The sequence below is a fragment of the Phacochoerus africanus genome, chromosome 4 (genome assembly GCF_016906955.1).
Source record: "Phacochoerus africanus isolate WHEZ1 chromosome 4, ROS_Pafr_v1, whole genome shotgun sequence".
Classification (NCBI taxonomy): domain Eukaryota; kingdom Metazoa; phylum Chordata; class Mammalia; order Artiodactyla; family Suidae; genus Phacochoerus; species Phacochoerus africanus.
The window spans coordinates 83,317,533-83,336,480 of record NC_062547.1 but is presented as its reverse complement, the minus strand read 5'-3'; the positions used below and the strand labels follow the sequence as shown (position 1 = coordinate 83,336,480).

The following is an 18,948-nucleotide window of genomic DNA, read 5'->3' as shown; positions in this document are numbered from 1 at the left end:
ATAGTCTTCCAATACTGGAAAGCCACAGTCTGATTCAGCACAGAGGTGACTCCCACAGTGACCCGACAAGTTATTTTACTTTCCTCATACTCAATATACACAAAGATATCACAGCATTTGTGTGGGACCTACTCTTACTTGTTCATTGCTTGTAATGAGCAAATATGTATTTCTGTCGATTGACTACAGATGTAAAAGTTTCCCCCAAACCAGAAAGCATTCTGTGAGAATAAGTTGACTGTGAATTTAGAAAACTGGTGTATTGTGTCTTTTATTCTTCTTAAATTTTCTGCCACATATCCTTTTTTTTTTTTTTTGCTTTTTAGGGCTGTATCCACAGCATATTGATGTTCCTAAGCTAGACGTCGAATCGGAGCTGTGGCTGCCAGCCTACACCACAGACACAGCAGTGCAGGATCTGAGCCATGTCTGTGACTTACAGCACAGCTCATGGCAATGCTGGACCCTTAACCCACTGAGTGAAGCCAGGGATCGAACCCTCATCCTCAGAGTTGGGTTTGTAACCCACTCAGCCACAACGGGAACTCCCTGCCACATATCCTTTACATCAGTAAAATTTAGAATAAACTCATGCGCACACATATACATTGTTTTCTGGAGAGCCAGTTGTTAACCCTCTACCAACACACCACTGGGGTTAAGATAGGATACCTTCTCTGTTTGGCCCTCCCAGAAAGCCAGCAGAAGGAAAGCAGTTTTCTTGCAAAGGGAGCTCCATTTCTGCCCAGTGTGGAGTGAACGTCTTTGTAGAATAAGAACACTAAGAATATTTACAACACATATATGAAGACCACAAAAGGTGAGAGAGCCCAGCAGATGCAGGACTAACAGCAGTGATGGTTTGCCACGCGCCCCCACCCCACACCTTACATTTGCTCATTCCCCCTCCCCTGCCTTCTTCCTGTCCTTCTTTTGTGCTTTTAATTCAAGTCACATGTGTGAATTGAGAACTTATAAATTACAAAGTGTCTTTCAAATAAACGTAGTATGTAAATATAAAATATACCATTAAATTCCCATCATTAATATTGAAGAGTAAGTCAATATTTGATAAAAATTGCCTCCAGGGAATGTGCCTTTCTGCTTGGTTTTATGCCTCGCAGACTTATTCAATTATTATGTAATTACCCGGTTAAATGTCATGGCTTACAAAGCAGGGATTATATTAGTAATAACATGAGGTTTGTTTTAAACCAATCCACACATTCAATAGAGCTGACTTTGTTTGACCATCTCAAGGAGCACAGAATTTATGTTATTCTTCTGCACCTGGTTTTGAATGAATTGAGTCTATTTAAGCTCCCCCCCTTTTAAAATCATCCTCCTGTATTTGTCATATTTTTCCAGTCTTTCAGCTTTTCTCCACCCCACCTCTTCTCCCCTCCCCTCCCCACCCCGGAGTCTTAATTCCAGGGTAAATCAAATACCTTAACAAAGGATTGTGCCCCAAACACAGTAACACAACAGAGATGCTGGGTCACAAAGGACAATCTCGTCTCAAAAGAAGGTGGGGCCCCACACAGTGCAGTTTCCGAGCCAACACCTTCTGACTGAATGGTTTGCTGCTTAATTTGTCGCTATAAAGTTGCTATAGTAACCATTCTATCAGAAGGATTTGTTGGCACCTAGATGGACTTATTCCTCTGACATTGGAAGAGGAGGGCGAGACAAAGTCTAATGAGGGGACCGAGTGACATGAAATCACTCCCCTTTCAGTGCTCTCCCCTTGACCATATCGGACCCACATTGGGGGTATTTTCAGAGTGGCTTTTGTCAATCTGACACAGAGATGGGGGGAGAGGGAGCAGACCAGGGAGGGCTGCAGGGAGGCTGGAAGAACAGCTGAAATGAGGTGGGCCAGGCACGCCTTTTGTTCTCCACCATCTGTGTGCTGTGGTTTTGGGATGGAGCCAAAGGAACGTTACCTGTATTGTGCCTCTAGGAGCCCGGGTGCGGCCGCCAGTTCTGCCTCAGACAGAGCGTCCTCACATGCAATGACAGGGCCATAATAGCCTGGCAAATAACCTACTTGAACATTTGGCTTTTTGAATATTAAGCAAAATTCTTCAAATAAATTATTAAAATGATTAAAAGAGCAGACCTCTGAATCCCATTGCAAGCCTAGGGTCACTGGTTTGTAGGGCTAAGCATAATAGTAGTTGTATAAATGAAGGATACGTTTTAAAATAATGGGTGAGCTTGGAAAACTGATACACTAAAAGCAGTCCTAATTACGACTGCTCATAAAAAACCCCAGTGCCTATGACGTCTGGTCACAGAGCTGAATGGAGTATACACAAAACATGTGTCAGGGCAGTGCCTTTTCAGATGCTGAACATAAAAATCAAAGTATGCAGCCTTGAAACATTATAATTTCAAAAGTATCACTCTAGCCTTTTAGGTAATAAATATCAAAACCTTTAAACTTTTGAATAACTTTTGACTCAGCTGTTCCACTCTAGTACTTTGTCTCAAGGTAATAATCACAGATACATAACAAAGTCTTAACAATAGGGAAATCAGTTGAGCATTAGGTTTCCTTCTAAACGAGCAACTAGAGGAAAGTGGCTAAACTACATTATGGTATATCTATGCAACAGAGTACCTTGTGGCAATTAAAAATGATGCTGAAGCCTGTTTGATAAAATGGAAAGAGCACTGAAGGAAAAAACAGGCTGCAATGGAATATACATGGCTAATTGCATTTTTAGGAGAGTATATACATTTAAAAAAACTGTTGCAATATAATAAAATATCAATGGCTGTTAACTCCATGGGGTAGAATTATAGATGAATTTATTATTTTCCTTTTTATGCCTGCTTATCTTTGCTGGCTCTTCAACAATGAATAGGTTTTCCTGCTGTCCTAAAACAAAGAAAATACTCTTTTTACATTTCTGTCCATTAATCACTTATGTAATTCTTTTTTTTTTTTTAGAGTTGCTTTACAATGTTTTCCAGCTTCTACTGTACAGCAAACCCAATTTTTTTGGGGGGGTTGTTTTGCTTTTTAGGGCCGTGCCCATGGCATATGGAGGTTCCCAGGCTAGGGGTCTAATCGGAGCTACAGCTGCTGGCCTACACCACAGCCACAGCCACAGCAACGCAGGATCCCAGCCGCATATTCGACCTACACCACAGCTCATGGCAATGCCAGATCCTTAACCCACTGAGCAAGGCCAGGGATCGAATCTACAACCTCATGGTTCCTAATCAGAGTCGTTTCTTCTGCCCCACGATGGGAACCCCACTTATGTAATTCTTATCCAAATTATTTTAGAGGGAGAAGGGAAGCTCTGGCTAGACGCTCCAGCCTCACATGTCTTGATAAGCTCCCAAGCACTCCAGGGATTAATGGCAGGGAGATGTAGCTGTCCCCTATACCGGTAAGTCTTGGTTCTGAGATCCACAGCTCAGGGACTCCCCTGGGCTCTCGGAGAAGTAAGTTGCTAGAAGCAGAACCAAAGGCAGGGGCAGGGAGAAATGGAAGTGTTTCTACAAACAGGTCAGGAAGTGCTATCAACGTCATGTGATTATAAAATGCGAAGTTGGCTTTATAGCTGGCTTGTGGAAAACAGCATCTACATTTTCTAGTCAAACCTAGTGGAATGCAGAAAGATCCCCCTGAAATTCTGGAAGGCCTCCCCTGGGAGGCAGGAAGACCACCCAAGGTACCCCCAGGTGTCAGGAAGTCTATGAAGATGCTGTCTTCTTGCATCTCTCTCCCACCCCATCATTGGCGATCAGTGGCAATCAGTCAATCCATCCATTGGAGTTTGCACCAGAGCTGGGAATCTCTTGCCATTCCCGGCTACCCTGAATCTTCCCAAGAATCATTACAAAGGATCATACTTTAACTTGCCAGACTTGCTCCCCACTGCGACAAATATACATAGAATCTAGAACACTTTTACAAACCAGATATTCCAGTGCTCACAAATGGCAGCACATTCACTGTGTTTCTTGTTCTTGGAATAAAAAGTCATGGACTAGGTTTATCCTAACTTCCTACCATCCCTGAATAAGGAATATTATACATATCCAGCATTCTCAGTGGTTGCTCTTGTTTGCTACGTGTGCCTATATTAATATTGACAGCACTTGCACAAACCTATTCCATTAATTGACTTAAACATGCATTTGATTTTAAAAAAATGATCTATCCTTGGAAGGAGAGTATCATCACCTCCATGAAAACAATGTTCCTCTGCAAACAATGCCCTTTATTTTGGCAACATGTCTGTCCTGCCATCTGTCTTGCAAGTACTTGCCAGAGTTGCAATGATAATTGAGTTACAGAGGGAATTAGGTGTAATGGAGGGGAAGGAAATTGATTGCTTAATTTTTATTAACAGAAAGGGAGAAAATTGTGGCACCCTGCTGTGAATCAAAATGAAACAAAAAGGAAAGATACAGAGAGATGACTCCAGGTGGCAGGAACATTCTTGAACAGACATTAGCAATCCTATGGGGAGGCTGAGAAGAGGCCAACAATGCTGGTGGAGCAGAGAAACCCGTAGCGGCAGAGGGCACAGCCTGGGGCTGAAGTGCTATGGCTCAACATGCCAAGAAAAGGACATGGACTCTGAGAGGACACAGCTTCTATGGAAAAAAATTGTCTGCTTGGCCACATGTCAAGGCTAGAAGCTTGAAGTTAGAGCTTGGGGTGTGTGTAGGTGTATGCATAGAAATAGTGACTTCCGATTCTTGTCTTGCCACCATCAAAAAGTCTACAAGCAATAAATGCTAGATAAAGTGTGGAGAACAGAGAGCCTTCCTCCACTGTCGTAGGAATATAAATTGGTACAGCCACTATGGAGAACACCACAGAGGTTCCTTAAAAAACTAAAAACAGAACTATCATATAATCTAGCAGTTCCACTCCTGGGCATATGTGCAGAGAAAACCATAATTCAAAAAGATACATGCACCTTAGTGTTCATGAAGCACTATTCACAATAGCCAAGATGTAGAAGCAACCTAAATGTCCATCAACAGAGGAATGGATAAAGAAGATGTGATACATATATACAATGGAATATAACTCATCCATAAAAAAGAATGAAATAATGCCATTTGCAGCAACATAGATGGACCTAGAGATTATCATGCTAAGTGAAGTAAATAAGTAAATCAGACAAAGACAAATATGATATCACTTAGATGTGGAATCTGAAAAAATAGTACAAATGAATTTAGTTATATAACAGAAACATGACATGAAAAACAAACTTATGGTTACCAAAGGGGAAAGGTGCAGAGAAGGAATAAATTAGGAGTGTGGGATTAATAAATACACACTATGATACATAAAACAGATAAACAACAAGGATACACTGTATAGCACAGAAAACTATATTCAATATCTTGTAATAACCTATAATGGAAAAGAATCTGAATCTGCACACCTGAAACTAACACAATATTGTAAATCAACTATAATTAATTTTTTTTAAATACACACACACACACAAGCAATTCTTGCCCTGAAAGCCTACAACACTCTGGATGGACTCGTGGGCATCATTTAGACCTCAATAGGACTAGCCTGCATCCTCTGAGCAATTGAGTCGTGGATAGTAAATTAGCATGAGGCTGCCGGACCTGAGGCGTGTCTCCTTCCCATCCTAGAGGGAAACCCACTCCCCCTTCCTGAGAAGTCAGTTTCCTTCCTCTCTCAGGGGCAGCTGCTGGGCTGCTAACTTGTCGAGACACCCTGGAACTAACCTTCCTCTGAGCATCTGTTTCACTTGTTTGGTCTGGAAGCTGTGGGAAGGAAGCAGACCCTCCGGGACATTGGGGAGAGGAGCCCAGGTGATCATATCATAGTATTATGGTAGGAAATGCATTTGTGCACTTCGTGCTACACAGGATGTCCTTTGCACACAGGATGCAGGGGCATTCAGCTTCACCTCTGAGAGAACTCAGACTTGGGGGTGGTGAGAACTCAGGCATTACATCCAGCCCCTTCAGATACTTTACCCCCTGAGTCCCCTCCTGTCAAGCATCTTGATTCTGGGTGGCAAGTTCATGGGCTTTTTAATTGAGAACTCTGCTAAATGGATTCTCACCACAATTGTACGCAGACATGTTTGCTAAAGAACAAGCCACAAATCACAGTTTTGCCTCCCTCTGAGAAAACAGGAAGGAAGACACCCAGCCATATTCTATACCAAGTAATGGGAGTAATTTTCATATGTTTAAATTATAATTTGGGCAGAATATAACTGATAAAGTGAAACCCAGAATGCAGCAAGACAATAATATTATCAGGCATGATATGGAAGAAGAAGACATTTTTGGCTACACATCCATATGGTAGACATAACTGCTGATTTTCAAGGCTCTTTAAATAATGTGAAAATATGCACAATATAAAAATTATAAAGAAGACTTGAACTGCCATTATACAGTATGCATCTGAGAAGATGAACCTGAGAGGTGAAAATCAAGTTGGCTTTGAGAAAGTCTATCAAGATGGGTACAGATGTTACCTGTGGATGGTGGGATGGGTGGGTTTTGTTTCTCCTCTATACATTTCTCATTATCTAACTTTGCCGAAATGATCATATGTTAATAAGCATAAGAAAACAAATTTTAATGCCATTAGGTCAGAGAGATTTTGTACCTATTACCATTTTTTTGTGTGTGTGTGAAAATGGGTGGAGATCAGGGAAGAGAGGAAAAGTTAATTTTTGAAAATGTAATTATTTAAAATCTGTATTTCTGTGGGAGTGACACCAATTTACATTTCCACCAACAGTGTAGGAGAGTTCCCTTTGCTCCATATCCACAGTCACTGTGGAAAAGAGTATGGAGGTTTCTCAAAAAACTAAAAAATAAAAAAAAAAGGTAGTAGTTACCAGGGGGGAGAGGTGGGGAAGGGGCCATATGGAGGTGGGAAGTGCGAGGTACAAACTATTGGGTATGAGACAGAATATATTGTACAACACCAGGAATAGAGCCAATACTGTGTAATAACTGTAAATGGCGTGTAAACTTTAAAATTGCTGAAAGAATTTTAAAAATAATATATTAGGAGTTCCATTGTGGCTCAGTGGGTTAAGAACATGACCAGTATCCATGAAGATGTGGGTTTGATCCTTGGCCTCGCTCAGTGGCTTAAAGGATCCGGCGTTGCTGTGGCTGTGGGGTGGACTGGCAGCCGCAGCTCCGATTTGATCCCTAGCCTGGGAACTTCTATATGTCACCAGTGCTGCCCTAAAATGAATAATAATTTTAAAATCTTATTCAAAAGTGAAATAAAATCCGTATTTGTCTTTCAGAGAGTTGGAGCGCATTATCAGACATCCCAGAGCCTCAGTTTCCAGTGCTCTTCCCCACACTCTGCTATTATCAGATTCTCTGGCTCCACTGGTGTCATTCTGCTTTGCTGAACAATGTCGGGTAGGCAATTGGGTTCTTTTTCAAAGACCAATGACCTTTAGACCATCCTCTGTTTATGTAGTTCTTACTTACAAGTCATGCCATCACTTAAAATATGTAGTTTAAAACGCCGGCCGTTCCAGGTTGCCTACAGCCAAGCTTTCCCTGAAATGTTTACTGCAGAGAACAACACTGAATTTGTGGTCAGAGTTTTACCTCAAAATGTCATCTACAGACCCAAAGATCCCCTTCCTCCAACTGTGTCATGAAATTCGAGTGATCTGGGCCATTAATTATAATGTTTCTAATTGTCTCAAAGACTTCTGGTTGTAACGTGGTCTTCCCCATGGGCCAGAGATTGGCTGGGTTCTTGGCCACCAAAATTGTTGGGTTCCCAACGATGTTTTTGATAGCATCTCAGGGCATGAACCGACCCAGTATTCTTTCCCACCTAGGCTTGTTAGCACAAGTCTTTTCTGAAATAACCTTGGCACTGTAGGCTTCCCAGGACTCACTGACTCCACCTGCTAACCCCAAGCATCCAGGGAGTTGAACTGATGACAGGGATGATCAGTCTGGAATTCTAATTACTCAGCACCTAGGGTGAGGTGTTACCAAATACTTCTTAAAAATGAAGGCATATAATTACTTGCACTAGCCCCCAAATGCAAACCCCAATGTGCATCGACGGAAGGATAGAGACATAAATTGCTGGATTCACACAATGGACTGCTTGATAGCAATGAGGGTGAATGATCTACAACTTCATGCAATGCTGTGGGTGAATCTCACAAATATGAAGCTTAGCAGAAGAAATCAGATGTAAGGAAGCACATATTGTTAATCTACTATGAACTTGTCGTGGTGATAGAGGTAGGGATAGTGGTCCTCTTTGTGAGTGGGGCACCAAGCAGGGGTTTTTAGGATGTTTCTGATGTTCCGTTTTGCAGGCTGGGTGCTAACTAGGATGAGTGTGTTCAGTCTGTTAACAAACAAGTCATCACATTGCATATGTAGGATGTGAGCACCTTGGCATATATATAATACTTTAACAATAAGATACAATTATATATAAAATAATATATAATATTATTATAAAATAAAAAAATAATAAAAGCTACTTTAAAAAATTATGGAGATTATGGAAAAATCTAAAATCGAGAAAGCAGAGGCTGGACCAGAATAGGTACAACAAACGTCAGTTAATTCTCTTACAGAAGTTGGTGCAGGGTATACCTGCAGGTGGCCATGGGGGTAGAGCAGATAATGGGGGAGCCATTTCTACAGAAGAGCATCAGCTTCATTTGCAGGCTCTTTTCTTCTCCAGCATGGGGCAGGGTCCGCCACCCTGCAAGTGACCTCAAATAGCATCACGGGGACACCTCCAGAGGTGAACACCCAAGCCAATGAAGAAACACCCATGTATCCTGCAATTGTCCATCAATAAGACTTGGGTTGGTCTCTCCAAGGCTGCAGGGGTTGTCTGCTGGGTAAACATCAATGCCCCACTTTGGTACCTTCCCTCCTGGCTTTTGAGCCAGTTTTACCACTTACAAGCTCTGTGGTCCTGAGAAAGGCGTTTCTCCAGGTTTCTAGTTTTCTCATCTCTAAGATGATAATATTAATCGGCATGCTGGACATATCACAAGATGCTCACACAGTAATATTCTTACTACTGTATCATCCTCATCCCCTTTTCCCATCAGAAATGGATTTTTTCAGTCCCCATAGCCAAGCACTTGGCCTCACAGGAGGGAGAGCTGGCTGTTGGGAGGCCAGGAAAGTTGGAGTTCACCTTCCTTCACAGGGGACCACAAGGGATAAGGACCCGGCCTCAGCTGGCTGCAGAATTCCCTAGAGACTTGTCTCTCAGAAACCCAGAGTGCAGGGAAAGCAGCATTTGAGACAATGACCCCAGGCTTGCAAATCGCTTTCCAGAGCTTCTGCCTTATGGAGATATTCACGAGGAACAGTGGCGCTGAGAGACAACCCTGGGCATTGTCGGGCTGCACACAGCTGTGCCAGGGAGGGTAGACCCGCGCCCCCGACACTCAGCGAGAACAGTTGGGTGATTATACTACGGTTAGGTGCTCCCTAAGCCAGCTGTACATTTGCCTGGGAGGAGAAAGGAGAGCTGCCTTTGCTGAAAAGAGTGTTTGGAGCCAAATGCTGCTTTGGCAACAGTCAGACCCAGCGCTCCAAGGGCAGCAGCTGCCAGGAAGCTCTGCAGGAAGCGGTGCCACCCATAGCACCTGGATAAAGCCAAGAGGGTCAGGGTGGGCCCAGGCTGGAATGCTCAGCCTTCTTGCTGTGGAGACACCCTCTGATGATTTGCCTTGCGCTTTCTTTAGGTCTATAGATGCCCTGGGGCAGTCCTCGACTGGCACTTGCTCCTGGGTCAAAAATTGCGTATTACCTAATTACGAAGATAATTCTTAAAGTAAAATTTCTTCTTATTTAATAAGATCTTCAGATCATCACAAGGGGCCATCTCCTCTCTCCAAAAGCTTGAACCCTGAAGTGTTTGCCATGGAAGGCAACACAGAGATTGTTCGGATCCCATCCAGCATCATAGAGACCTGGGAACGAGGGCTGGAAACTTAGGAACTCGTTGTACCCAGTCACAGGGCGGTGAGGGCAGGGGAGGGACTAAAAGCCAAAAGTGATCACCGGTCAGTGTGGGCGCTCTGATCCTCACTACTTCTTTCTCACTTAGCAAATAAAATGGCTACACTTAAAACATCTGTCTTTGGGAGAAAAGTCTTCGGTGTAAATGAAACCTCCAAGTGGGGTGGGTGCAGGAGAAACCCAGCTGACTCAGCCACTTCCTTTCCACCCCAGTTGGGGCACATTGTTCTACCTCTTGGTGCCTCCTCTGGAAAGTCAATATGCCCTTGAACCTTAGAGGAATAGCTGGAGGATTAATAAGCTAATGCAGAGAGCGACGAATGCGGCTGCGTGGTGTGTGGCTTGGTGAGCGAGCTAAATCAACAGCAGCAGCACTGCAGTCTCGGAACACAAACCCTGATGAGATAATTTCCTTCACGGAGAAGGCCCCCAACCTAATGAAAAGTCGTATATCCCTCTTGGAGACAGCACGGTCCACAAAAATGCTACAGAGCTTATAAAATTCCTAGCGGCTCTGTACACATTTTCTAAGGACATTTTTTTCTCCACTCCTGCCCCACCCCCTTATTCAGAATAGCTTGTCGTATTTCTTAAGTGCATTATGTGTCAGGCACTGCCCTCAGGGATTTATGCGCAGGATTGCTCACCAGCCCTGTTAGGGAGGTGGTATTTTTATCGTCATTGTATTTATCATATAATGGAGGGGCAGAAAGGGGAAGCAAATTTCCTAGGTCACTGGGCTGCTAAATGGTGGTCCCTGAACTGAGCCCAGGATAAGCCATAATCCTCCCCCTGCTTTTGAGATCAAAAGGGAGCTGACCACGAAGGGACTCGAACCCTCAATCTTCTGATCCGAAGTCAGACGCCTTATCCATTAGGCCACGTGGTCACACTCCCTGCTGTGCTGCAATGTGATGATTAGGCCCAGTGGCGCTGGTGACTCCAGCTGGGGAGGACTGTGCCTGCTTGGCCACAGCATGCCTCTCTGTTCCGACCAGGACTTTCCACTGCCTGCTGGCCTATTCTCTCCCAGGATCCAGAAGGAACAGAAGCACCACTGCATTAAACTCCTCAACAGGGTGACAGCCACCAGGCACAAAGGCTGAGGTCCCAATTCATACAGCAGTGGTTTGCTAATGGCCTTCAGGCTTTTATCTTTTAAAAAAGCTGAATGGGAGATCAAGAGGGAAGATCAACTAAATAAAATAATGACAGAACACAAGGAAGTGGGAAGCTCAGGAGTTTTGAAATTCATATCCTGTTTAAAATCAATGTACTTCAAGCACATTTCATGGTATTAAAGTTATAGGATGTAAAATTCAATCACTCTTGTGGACAATTGAATGAAATGAATACAAACACAGCACAGGCCCTGAACAAACATTCCCCACATGGTGTGGTTCCTGTGGAAACAATAAAAATAATCCAATTTAGCTATGCAGGGTTTACCTTCCCCTGCCTGCAATTAGTGCTGCTCCAATAGAGGAAGCAGAGAAAGAAAGTGGAATAAACTGCCAACATAGAATTACACGTAGTCCCCTCAGAAGACCAATTCTCTCTTATCTACAATTTCCAAGTCCCATCTCTTATTGGAGATATTTATCCTTCCTACTCAGGTCTCTCATAACCAACCATGTGCCTTTTTTCCATTTTCATTCTATAGTCTAGTGCATGAAACGGCTGTTCAAAATATACGTGTTGATTGATCTGACCTGTTTTTGTTTGTTTGTTAATTCATAAGAGGAATAATGTCCAGGAATAATGGCTGAGGCCCAAAGCAGAAAACAAGAGATTCCAAGAACCCTTACATTCCAGTGAGAGCTTCTCAGCTTGGTGAGCCCCTCCCCGCAGGTTTTATCAACAGCTCGAAGAGTGAGCCCCAATAGCACCAGTCAAGAATCCCTCCATAGCCCATATAAAAGGATGGGGGGCAGGGAGGATGGGTGTTTGATAGGGACATGATTTCCCTTCCTTAATTCAAGTAGGGAGTAAGGAAGCCCTATGGGAATTATTTACAAAGATTCAGGACTTCCTACGGGAAAGGGTGACTGACATTCCATAACCCAGACTGGACATGGCTTGGCCAAAGGGCTGAATGCCCTGCCCCTATGCCATCATAAAAGGGATGGTAAAGTGGGAGGAACTGAGCTCTCTGCAGTCATGTGAAGTTCCTAGAGGTCTCAAGGATGCAGAGAAAGGGACCTGGACTTGAACTGCCTTGTCACCTTCTCACCTTAAGAGAACTTTGTCCCATCCAGGGTATTCTAGCAGTAACAGGCTGATGGGGAAAGCTGCTGGTTTGAGACCCGGAGGAGATGAAATTGTTCAAACTGGAGCTAGATCTTTCATGTCATAGGAGGCCTCATGGGCTTCTGTTGAACTCAGTGTGCAATTCCACAACCACACCAGCCTCCAGCACAGGCCATAAGAGGATTGGTGATGAGCCAGCTATTTTGTTTCCTACCCAGACAGGGGCGTATTGCAATCCAGTTCTGACACTAACCGCTAGACGTAGCATCAGACACCACAGGTTTAAGGACCTTGTCCTTAGCAACACTGTCCTTCCTTCAGACACCAGCTGCATGTGGGGTCTCCAGGCCACCCACAATTTTGACTGACTGGCTACAATTTTAGGGCTTCCCACAACCCCCTCAGATTCAATGATTCCCTAGAATGAGTCACAGAACTCAAAAAGGACTATGCTAAGGACTATAGTTTTATTATAAAGACACGTGAGAGGTTGGGGAGGGAATGCAGGACTTTTATGCCCTCTTCTCATGGAATCGGGACTCATCACCAGACATCAGTATCTTCACCGACCAGGAAGCTCCAATGAGCATTGGTGTCCAGAACTTTTACTGGGGCTTCATTGCATATCCATGATGGCTTAAATCATTGCTCCATGTGATGTAACTCAATGTCCAACTTTTCCTTCCTTCTCAAAGGTCAGACCAGATGAAAGTTCCAACTCTCTAATCATGTGATTGGTCTTTCTGGGGATCAGCCTCCACTCTGAAACCATCTAAGAAGTACTAGAATCACCTCATTAGCATAACAAAGACATTCCCATTAATCAGGAAATTCCAAGAGTTTCTGAAGCTCTGTGCTAGGAACTAGGGATATTCCCTATTAACCAGTGATAGCCAGGAGTTCCCGTGGAACAGTGGTTAACAAGTCCGACCAAGAACCATGAGGTTGCGGATTCAATTCCTGGCTTTGTTCAGTGGGTTAAGGATCTGGTGTTGCCATGAGCTGTGGTGTAGGTTGCAGACGTGGCTCATATCCTGAGTTGCTCTGGCTGTGGCATAGGCTGGTGGCTACAGCTCCGATTCAACCCCTAGCCTGGGAACCTCCATATGCCTCGGGAGTGGCCCTAGAAAAGGCAAAAAGACCAAAACCAAAACCAAAACAAAAACAAAAAACTAGTGATAGCCAGAAAAGCAGACACAAGCAAAAGGTGATGATTGTCAGCTCACATGGCTAATGAGCAAGATATTTAAAAAACCCTACCCTCTTCCCTGACCCCAAACCAGAACCAGAAACTATTCAAGGTAGGAGAGGGTGGTCTCTAAAGAGAAGATCACACACCTCTCTACTCTAAGCCTCTAAAGCTGCAAGACTCGTCTGAACTGGAGAAGGGAAAGAGCTCTGAATCTGATAGAGACTGGAAATTTAAATGGAAACAAACTAAACAAATTTTTTTTTTTGTCTTTTTGCTATTTCTTTGGGCCACTTCCGAGGCATATGGAGGTTCTCAGGCTAGGGGTCAAATCGGAGCTGTAGCCCTCGGCCTATGCCAGAGCCACAGCAACACGGGATCCGAGCCGCGTCTGCAACCTACACCACAGCTCACGGCAACACCAGATCGTTAACCCTCTGAGCAAGGGCAGGGACCGAACCCACAACCTCATGGTTCCTAGTCGGATTCGTTAACCACTGCGCCAAGACGGGAACTCCTGTTTTGTTTTTAAGGCCATATCTGTGGCATATGGAGGTACCCAAGTGAGAGGTAGAATCAGAGCTGCAGCTGCCTGCCTACCCCACAGCCAAAGCAATGCCAAATCCAAGCCACATCTGTGACCTACACCACAGCTCATGGCAATGCGGGATGCTTACCCTGAGCGAGGCCAGGGAATCAAACCCGCATCCTCATGGATACTAGTTGGGTTCATTACTACTGAGCCACAACAGGAAATTCGTTTTAAAATTTTTTTTATTATTTTAATTTTTTTTTCAAATTGAATTTTAGTAAGTGAAAAAGGCCTAAAAGTTATGAGATTTTTTTTCAAGATACCATTAAGGGATAGGAAAGTAGGGTTTGACAGCATGGTTCAAAGCATGGGCTAGAAAAATAAAATTGCTCCATGTTTAAAGAAATTTAGCTTAATATTCATTGATAGCCATTTACAGCCACCAGGATGGCTGATACAAAAAGATGGGAAAAATATCAATTGTTGGCAAGGCTATGGAGCTATTAGAACTCTCATATACTTCAAGGAGTGTACATTGTGGCAACCAGTTTGGAAAAATCTTTGGCAACATCTATGATAGTTAAATAGAAACCTACCATATGACCCACCCAGTTCTATCCATAGGGATGTTTCCGACAGTAAGCCATTCATATGCTAATCAGCAGACGCGTACTATGATGTTCATAGCAACACTGTTTATAACAACCCCAAACTGAAGACTAGCCAAATGGCCATCGACAGCAGAATAAATTAAAAAAAGTAAGTTATGGGATGTTTACGAATGGAATACTACACAGCTGTGAGAAAAACAAATCCCAAATGACATGCAACAAGGTGGATGAATCTCACAAACACAGTCTTGGAGGATAGAGATATAATATCTTCCTTTGGAGCCAGGGGAAGGTTTGTTCGCTGCACTCTCTAATAATCCAGGTTTCCTAAGCTCAAGATCCTTTTGCTGCAAGATAACCCACTATGTGTGCAGGTGTAGCCAGGCCCTCCTCCTGTCACTACCATGGGACTTGGGTCTCAAAAAACTGACACAGGAAAATGGTAATACTCTAGTTTCAACTATCGCTACAAGTACTTAAATGTTCTATGTCTTTGGTCCAGGAGTCTGTTAGCATCCATGAAACTAACTTGATAGCTTGTAAATAGGGTAAAATCTCAGACTCCTCACAGTTCCTGATACCCTCATACTTCCATGTGCATGAATTTGAAAAATAATACCCTGACGGTTTATCTACTGATTCAATCTATAGACAATACTGGGTGGAGTACCTATGGGCTTGCAAAAGCCCCACCTATCAGCCTTCTCTCCTCTACCCTAGGTATACTTATTTATTTTCATTTTTCTCTGTGCATCGGTTCCTTAAATGTTTTATAGTGTCCGCTGCTTTCATCAGCTCACCCCCCAGGTGAGGCCTGCACAGCCAAGCTACCCTTCCCCACACTGTGCCTTTCACATGGCATCTGCCAAGGAGGCAACATCATCATGGGTTTATCCTTCAGCCTACTCTCCGAGCTTTCCTCTTCTGATGGCTGCTCTGCTGGGAATGTGATTATTCTCTTCTTCATCAACTTTTAACAATTCATCTCTTTGGCCCCTCAATGGACTGATTTCAGTCTCCATCTCTAATTTATCAAACTTAAGCTATATTTAACCTTTCTATTCACTGCACAAGTTCCCCCTTTTCAGTCTGCAGAGAGGCTCCCTGGGTCCTTTTCCCAGTTAGACTTCTTATTGTTTGAAGAGATAGTCACTGGGCTTAGGTGGGCTGCCACTTAGTTCTCCCCTCCAACTGACACCATATCACTGGTGTCTTCCTCATCAATTCTAACATCAATCATGTGTTTGTATTTCCTGATGAGGCTGTCACAAGGACAAAGAGCTGTCATCACACTCCCCATGATAGCTAGTGTAAAATTGTACCAATGAAAAGTAATTGATATTTTCCCTAAATCTCTGACACAGATTTTGTGGATGACTTCTTTTTTTCTACACTATTTCCTAACGGCAATGTGTCAGATATTTTTTAGGTGTCTTGCTGGGGTACTGCGATTCATTTCCATGTAATTTTTTCAGTTCTGACTATAACTCTACTCTTGAATTTCCCACCATGCAAGAAAGGTAACAAATCAGGATGGTGTCTTTGTTTCCTCTCAATAAAAAAAAAAAAAGGGGGGGAGTCAGTAATCAAATTATATTCGCATGAACTGGCCCAATGCTTCTGAAACAGTTTGGGGTTGAACATTTTCTTTGGCTGAGACAGATAAACACAATTCTCTCCTTTAACAGCCTTTTCCAATAAAAGATAAAGATTTAATGGAAGTGCTATGTTTTAGACATGAGTTACACCCTGTATGTGTTCAAGATATGCATACTTAAAAAATTATAAATCATATCAGACTTCTAGAGAAGGTAGGACCCCTCTTACCTACCATCTCAGTAGCATCTCACTTATAACCCATTACACGATCCCCATGCATTTGGAATTTTCCCTTCAGGAAGTGAACTTAATTAGCTGGTGGGCTTAAGAGACCTGGCTGCAGTGCATGGTGGGGCTCAGGGAAGCTGAGTCTGAGCTGCAGTCAGTGTGCTGGACTAATTTATACTCAAGGGTAAAAATTAAGTCTAGTTCTTGGTGGCTGGCCAGACTATTGCTCAGGCTTAAAGCTGGGGCTGCAGACTGCAGAGCTGAAATATCATGTGCTCGTCCTCCTCATGCTGTGTGGTATTGAAATTGCTTCCAGGGTCTCTCACCTGCACATTTGTCTCCACTGCACTCATCACGTGACTTTTTTTTTTTAGCAAAAGCTATGTTCATAAAAACAAGGCTAAATATATTGAGTTTGGGGTCCAAAGTAGTAAATACTAATCATATATGTCAATATTCTATCAACGTTCTATGCATATTGTTTCTAAGTTTCATCTCTGGTCAGTAGCTTCACTGTAACTGGCAGTACATCAGATCCCATGTCAAGATACTGCATCTCGAAGTAAACATGTATCCATCCTGAGGGAAGAGTGGAAGAATATTCTCTTTACACATCTCTTAGGCTTTTTTGTGCTCAAGTTTCTGGTGTCCAACATTTCCTGTAATTTTCTTCCTCTCTTTATATGCATTTGCGTTGTAGAAGGGCCCTGCAAGGTATCTTTGCTGAAAAGTCCTGTGGATGCCCAAAGCGCATCATTAAAATCAGACCGTAGATTGGAGTTATGAGGAGGCAGAATCACCTTCACCAGCACAATGCTACTATGTCCCTGTCATGTGGGGACACCACCACAGTAGTGTTGTGCCTCCTTATCTGATTCCTAGCTGGTAGTTTAAGGAGCTGGAAACTCTTGTCTTATGGAGATCCTTCTTCAACTCTGGGCAACTATGGTAACTACAAGACAGACTGGGAGAGCTGACAATGAAAACATCATCACTGAGATATAGGCAGCTCACACATTACAGACTGGCAACAACAAAGGAACAAGTTTGCATATCTGGGTGGATATTTAAACAAAGTGTTTAAAATAACAATGGATTTATCTTATTTCTCCATTAGGGGATAAGACACCTACCAAAAACATCCCTGCTACATGGATTTAATTCATTTGAAAGAAAAATCAAAAGGCATCAAAATGGTGATTTGATTGCTACCCATGTTATGGTCTTGAAAAGTATTTTTAGGAAAAGAAATAAAAAGAGAAATCAATCAACAGTGTTAGGACAATAGATATGTTGTGAATAACTAGGAAAATGTTTACAAGTCATGAGAAACTATATCACTAAGTGAAAGGTCATATACTAACCGGGGTGGCAGAGTGAGGGCTTCATTTCCTATCCCTGGAGATATTGAGAAATAGTTGATTAATGTAAGTGCCCTCACTTAGGCATTATATCTGCCCTGGAATACGTGGTCCCTAAATATTTGTTGAATACATCTAGAATGGGGAAGCAGATGTCATCAATTGTGACAGCAAATCACAACAACCAACCTCCTTGGGGACTTACTTCCACACTAAACTTTCTGCCCTGCCCCCAGGATTCTTATTGAGAAAGAACAGCAAGGTCTGCCCCTCAGCTGAGTTTTGCATAATGGAGAGAAGAGGCAATTCCAAAGAACTTTTTAGGGAGAAGTATTTGTAAGATTTGAACCCAAGAAAGATCAAGAAGATGCACGAGCAGAGGAGGTAAATTCATCCTCTCATGGTGGTGTTGATGGTGAGTCTCATCTGCATTTAGCTGGAGAGAAAGGAGTCCGGGACTGAATAGGGACTCTTGTCATGCCGGGAAGGTGAATCTTGGCAAACACTGGACATCAACTTTTGTTTTTAGCTCCAAGTCCTACTGAAATCATGTGTCAGCTTGACCTAAGCGCTCTAAGGCATAACCCAGTGGTTGTGTGATTCTTCTATCCAGTGGACTGATTCTGAGACATAATCAGTGGCTGCCTTATGAGTTGCAACGGGACATATTGCCTAGCCTTAGCCATTTTACTCAAATCAGGGGATGAAGCAAATATAAATGAGATCTCTCTGCTTACAACTGGGCTTTTAGTTATTTATTCATGATGATGATGGGCTGGCATAATGATTCAGGTTCAATTTCTAACCTCTGCTTTCCTTAAAATAACCACCTTAGGCAAGGTAGTTGACTTAATTTAAGGCTATTTCTGTGGTCATACTATGTCACTGGTTTGTGTCATACTTGATCCCATTATTTTGTCTTCCTTAGGACAATGCCCAAACGAATCAAAAACTTGGGCCAGCAGAACTAGTTGTTACCTTGTGTTTACCAAAGATTCCGGGTAATGATTAAAGAGCCCAGCAGAGTAGCTCCCAATTCTCAGGGTTAGAGGATAGGACTTGAAGAAATAACTGTCATAGATAATTCCATGAGTCAGTTTGAGTTTCAAGGGCCATCTCTTCCATCGGCTGGATCACAAGCTA

General features: G+C 43.0%; 1 non-coding gene across 1 annotated transcript; it reads right to left on the bottom strand.

The window, feature by feature from the left end:
- Positions 1-10,851: 10,851 nt before the first annotated feature.
- On the bottom strand, positions 10,852-10,924 carry TRNAR-UCG (transfer RNA arginine (anticodon UCG)). Its single transcript has one exon. It is a non-coding gene; the product is annotated as a tRNA-Arg (tRNA).
- Positions 10,925-18,948: the final 8,024 nt, after the last annotated feature.